We start from the raw sequence: 6349 nt of genomic DNA, 5'->3' as shown, positions 1-6349 counted from the left end.
CATTTTAATAGCAGTAGAATCACAGTATCTATAGTCGTGTACAACTTTAGAGAAAGCGGCATTTCCTCCTCAAGGAGGATGCACCAAGCCTGCACCATGGGCGCGCACTCCGGACTGACGTCATGAGGCCGGACGGCCGGTGGCTCCGCCTTCAGAGAACTCGGCGCGTGCATGAGCAGGACTATTTCTTTAGTCGCAGAGGCAAGCGGCTGCCGCGCTTCGTCGTCTGGGCGGGCCTTCCGGACTTTTTAAGTTGTATCCGACTATAGACAAGCAAACGCGTCAATTGCATGTGAATATTTATTTTATGAATGTGTGTGAAACTGTGTCACGAGAAGGATTTTTGGCTGACTGGACAAATTTTCTATCTTTTACGGTGATAACGTTTAAGTTGCGTACATGTGCATGCACCTTTCGAAAGAGGCCAAATAATGCAGCGCTTGTGTTTGTGAACTTGTCTATGTCTGCGTTTCAAGACTGCACTTTTTTTCGTCAGGTAACCGCACCGACTCGCAGAAATGTTTCCTTTCATAAAAGGTACAAATACAGGACCGACTTTGCTTATACCTAAACGCCGGATACCGCGAAAATCGAGCTTTCAGCCATTGCGCGTCAGCGCTGTCGAACCACGACGCATTAGAAAGCGCATTTTTACGTTATTTACACAGTACTGAGGCCATCGTGTGGTCCAGGCAAGAGTGCATGCATTATTTCTCATGCACACTGGCCAAATATAACAGAGGAAAGCGCATGAAAATTGTACTTAAGTGACACATACACATATATACAGGGAGTTGTGCAACTGCCACTATACATACGGAGTACATACATTAGAATGAACAAAAATGCACTAGCTAGACACAGACATAAATATATATAACGCGTCCTGTACAAAGGGTTAGCGGTTAAAGACCGCATTTTTAAAATATTTTGGCTGAGTGCCCGGATATCTCGTTTGAGGGCCCGGACGACCTCGTCTGGTGTACCCGGATGCTTCGTTGAAGTGCCCGAATAACAGTGCTTCGCTTTTGGCTCAGTGTCACTTTAAGGTCGTGGACAACGGGAGCTAAAACTATTCATGCTTAAAAATGCGTACGACAGATGCACAGGCGCCTGTGCGTATGAGTTTAACTGTAACGTAATAAAAAACAGGACTTCAGGGCTGGGAAAAGCTTGGAAGAGAGAATTGCTGAAACATGTAATATCTCTGAAGGCAAAGTTTTGAGAGGAGGACTTGTCGCAGTGTTATATCTCCCACGAGTTTCCCTAATTCAACGACTTCAGTTGTATGTGTCTTGTTTACTTCTGTGTCCACTTCGTGCTTTCTTTAATCGTTCTGGTTAATCAGCTTACCCGAACAGATCACGTCGGTGAATTCGACACGTAATTGTGTCCGGGCATTTATGCATATGCCCCTAAACCACCCCCCCCTCCCCCGCCTTGCTCAAGACGGTTAATTCAAACATGTAGTTGTGTCCAGGCATTTATACACCCCTCCCCCAACACCCCTCTTAAAGGGGTACTGACACAAAATTTCGCGGCCGAGATAGCCTGCTTGATCGATTCCCGTGTACGTGCGTTTCCATCTGCAAAATATCGACAGCGAATAAAGCTTGGGAGGTATTTTATATGGAATTTTGAAGTTCGCTGAGCACGATCCAGCATTATAGGCCGCACCTAGTGCATTGTCACCCTCGGAGGTGACCCGAGGTGACCCCCTACTTCCCCTACGTAATCGTTGCAGCCGCTACAAGTTATGATGACGTCGTAGCCGCCATTTCTTTTTTGGACGCGCTTCCCGACGAATCGCTCCTCGCCAGCGGGTCAAACCTGAAGTGATTCGCCTCGTCGAAAATTCCTTCCATACCCGCCGCAAGAAAATCGTCGCCATCAGACGACGATGAGCCCGACGACGACAGACCGCGCGGAAATGCGTCACTGTTCTGTGTGCTCACGTGACCGAGCGTTTCACTCGCTAGGTGATGATAGTTGCACCCGGCGGCTTGTCGTTTTTGGAGCTCTGTCAAACCAAAACTGAGGCTGTGTCGGTAATGAGGAGCTTGTAATTAATTATCTGTCGCGCGCTGCAGCAAACAATGTGCCGTGTTATGACTAACAGGCCCCCATCAACACATTGCAGCAAAAAAAAACGCGGGGCGAAAATTTTTGTGTCAGGACTCCTTTAACACACACCCCAGGATGATCCCCCCAACCAAAAAAAAATTATTTCATACAATCGCCCTTCCCCCCTAACATACAGGCACTTATCTGCCACCCCCCTCCCCCTTCTAAATCGAAATTCTGCGTAAACCCCTGGTTGTGTCGAAAGTGCTAGCGAATAACCACGAACACAATGCACGAGCGTATACGTGCACACAAATATACAGAGAAAAAAAAAAACATGACATGAGCTTGTCATATCACACCTCCCTTGTGTTTGCTGGTATACCTTGCATTCACCTCTGATGAAGCAACTTGACCAGCAAGCGACGTCTATGGGCTTGCTACGTAGCATGGATGTGCGACTCACTTTGCGAGTATTGTCCGGATGTGAGCGCTCGCATGCAATACATACCTTTGTCCTAGTGGTGTTTGCGTTGTCCCACACCACGACCAATTCCCGCTGCTTGTTGTACGTGATGCAGCCGTCCTCGGGTTCCTTGGGATTGCAGTCGATGTTTTGGAAGTACACCGGATCCCTGCATATCTGCGCCAACAAGCACGCGATTCATTATCACTCCAGAAAATGCAGGAAATATTAGGGGGTACTAAGCCCGTCATAATCGCTCCCGAAAATGCAGGGAGTATTAAGGGAGCACTGAACCCGTCATCACTCCCGAAAAATGCAGAGAGTATTAAGGTAGCACTAACAGAATTTTTCGGATATTCATTTTCAGCATGCTAGAGGGGTACTGACACGAAATTTTGAAGCTGAGTTTCCTCTGACATACAAATCTCCTGTATGCATGAGACGGCTCCGAGCAAGTGTGAAGCTCCGTAAGTGCTGATATTTTATTTTAACATTAATCGGGTACTGACACAAAATTTCGCGGCTAAGATAGCCTGCGGGATCGATTCTCGTGAACATGTGTATATCATCTACCAAAGCTGAACAGCGATACAGCTTGGAACGTGATTTATATGAATTTTGAAGTTCGCGTGCCCGATCCAGCGCTATACGCCGCACCTCGCGGCATTGACATCATGCAAAGTGACCTGAAGGGGACTCGAAAACTTCCGCGACGTCACCACTGCGGCCGAGCTCCGAGATGCCCAACTAAATCATGACGTCACAGTCGCCATGGCACTTTTGCCGCGCTTGCGCCAGCAGGCGCACGCGTGGCGGCTGTTCGGCGGCTGCACGCGAGTCCGTGCCCGCGGTAGGGTGGCTAGAAGGGGAGGTGTGCTGAGCGCGGCGGCCAGCCATAGGAGAGGGTGGTCCTCTTTCGCGTGATCGCCGCTAGGGCACAACGTAGCGCTGCCGGCCGGGGCGCCGTCAGCGTTCCGCGGAGAGAGGCTAATCCGGCTGTCAACGCCTGGCCGGCGGTTTGTAGTGTGTCGTTTGCTGCGAACTGTTGACGTGTGCTGTTGATTCATGAGTGCTGCGTGCTGGCAAAGATGCCGTCTACCTCAAAGAAAAACAACTCAGCGTTGGTGCTTCATGCCAGAGTGTGATTCCGGCTACAGATCTTGTTGGGAAAAAGTGTCCCTTTTCCGTGCACCGACTTGCCAAGGAACTGTTCTTGAAGTGGGCACGCGCCATTCCGAGGGCTGACAAAGCGCTTAAGGGAATTCTGCTGTTTGCGCAAACAGCGGAATGAATGACAAAATGTCAAAGAAATGAATGACATAAAGTCAAAGGAGAAAGCCTGTGTGTTGTGAGGCAAGCCGCGCATTCAGTTGTACATGCACTCAGTTGTACAAAATAGAGTTTCTTTACCCAGTAACATGTTGCATTTATTTATTTGGTTTCTGAATTGAGCCTCAAAAGACTACCGAACATTGTATTACCATGTATGCCATGGTTAATCCTAATTTGGTTGGCGTAACTCAAGTTATCTGCTTTCGCACGTAATGGGCGCACGAATAAAATGATCAGAGTGCATTGGAACATAATTAAGCCCCCAGGGCCGTAACTAAAGGGTGGGGGGGTGGGGGTTCTGACAACCCCCTGAAATTTTTTCTTGCTTTAGTTATTTCTTTATTTATCATAGTGCCCACAGCGCCCAAGGGTATATTACAGTCCACTCTTGTGAACGGCACTAAGTTAGCAAGTCATGTAGTAATCGGGTAATGAAGATTCTTCTAAATACTTTTCGGGTGAGACTAAAATACTTGCACGCCTTCACAGCGACCACCAGTTGCCAAAGTTAGCCAGTTGCCAAAGTTAGCCATTCTACACACAAACACCCCCCGAAAAAAATTCTGGGTACGGCCCTGTAAGCCCCGCTCTCCCAGTAGTAGTGCTTCAATATAGCTTTCCAAGAGGCCTGCTTGCTAAACTTTAGCGCAAAACGAGCACAAGGATCACCAGGCTCATCATTGAGGCGGCAGCGATTGCTAATGGAAGCTGCATCAGCAAGCCATCCATGACACTAACAAAAAAAGGAACTAGATTACTTAATTCACCCGCACGTGTAGGTCCTGCGTAGTTTTGCTGCTTTTTACTTAGATAAGTGTCCCCTTTTGCGTTGACTGGTATCTGTGTAATCACATGTGACAGGTATATATGTGTGTGTTGCATTAATAAACGATAGTTGGAAGTTAGCGCTTGTTCTCGTCGTTTCTTTGTCCGCTGTACTCGTTTTGCGTTAAAGTTTTAGCATTATGGAATACCAACTAGCCCGCTCCCACACCTTGCTGCAGGCGTGCTTGCTTTCTGTCGGAACAAAACTCGGCTCTGTACGCCGTATTTCAAACCCGAATGATAACAGTAGCGCAATACAAGCTGTGCTATGACTAAGGAACTGCATTATCAGCTAAAGTTTCATATAATTTGGTAACGCATTTCCACTGAAGCGTTCTCCCTGCCGAGAACGGAGAACGCCTACGTTTGCTGACGGCGCCCCCGACGGCAGCGCCGCCCCACGGCATTCACGCGAATGGCGGCCAACTTTTGCCGCCCGGTCATCACACCTCCCCTTCTAGCCACCCTACCCGCGGCGAACGTGTGAAAGCCTCAAGAAAGTCTTTGCCACTAGGTGACGATGAAGGCAACGACATCGGGCTGCACATGCCGCGTGCGAAAGAGCATGCAGGCAGCGCGGAAGTGCGTCACAGTTCTCTGTGCCGTTTCACACGCTGGATGGCGTTAGCTGCACACGGCGGCTTGTTCTCGTAGCTCTCCCAAACCTAAACTGAGACTTTTCTATAATAAACAGACTGTAATTAATTATCTTTTGCGCGCTAAAGCGAACGATGTGCCGTGTTATGACTAAGAGGCCTCCAGCAGCATACTGCAGGAAAAAAAAAAAAAAAAACGCCACACCGATATTTTTTGTCAGTACCATAGTCTTGCGCATGGGGGGGGGGGGGGCGCCCACTCCCTAGTCACCCGAAAGAGGGGGCGCTGGGATGAACATCCCCCCCCCCCCCCGGATGAGGAACTCTGCGCACGCCTACGGTGAGTACCCATCAATTTTCGCATGGAGCACCTGGTGAAACCAACACTAGCGTGACCGGCTACAGTGTCACTTCTGGTGACTTCACGGACCAGTATGATGAGTTGTGATGATGTCACGTACCAAAACACACAAAATAGGTGCATCACCGAAGAAACATTCAAAATGACCGCTTGTGCATCACTAACGGAGCCACGCAGCGCAGAGGCCGTGGAAATGTATCGATATCTTGCGCGAGCACGTGACGAGAAGCTCATACCTTCGTGAAATCAGGGTGCAGCAGGAACCGTAACTAGCTTTCAAAAATATGTTGTAATTAATTTTTCAGAGTGCACTCAAGCTTACCAGTAGATTTTCTAGGCTCTTGAGCACTTGACCTTTTATTTGACGCAAAAAAGAAAAACGACAACTAAGAATTTTCGCGTATATGCATATACCCCTTTATACAGCGTTAAACAAAACACATGTATGAACATGTGTGTGTGTGTCAATCGTCCCTTTTTTTTTCTCAGCGAGTGCACTGACAAATGTTAAACACTGACATCTAGCTTCTCATTCGTCACTAGTTTTCGTGAACGAATGCGCGCGAGAGGGAATATATCAAAGTGAAATGTGGTGCACACCAACGATCAATTGTCGATTGACGGGCTGATGAAACTACTTCCTCCGAAGAAAAAAAAAATCGTTACACACAATCTGGACGTTTGAAACAGAAGACCTATGAAGCT

Source organism: Rhipicephalus sanguineus, chromosome 7, assembly GCF_013339695.2.
Source record: "Rhipicephalus sanguineus isolate Rsan-2018 chromosome 7, BIME_Rsan_1.4, whole genome shotgun sequence".
Classification (NCBI taxonomy): domain Eukaryota; kingdom Metazoa; phylum Arthropoda; class Arachnida; order Ixodida; family Ixodidae; genus Rhipicephalus; species Rhipicephalus sanguineus.
The sequence above is the reverse complement of the archived record's forward strand: the minus strand, read 5'-3'. Positions refer to the sequence as shown.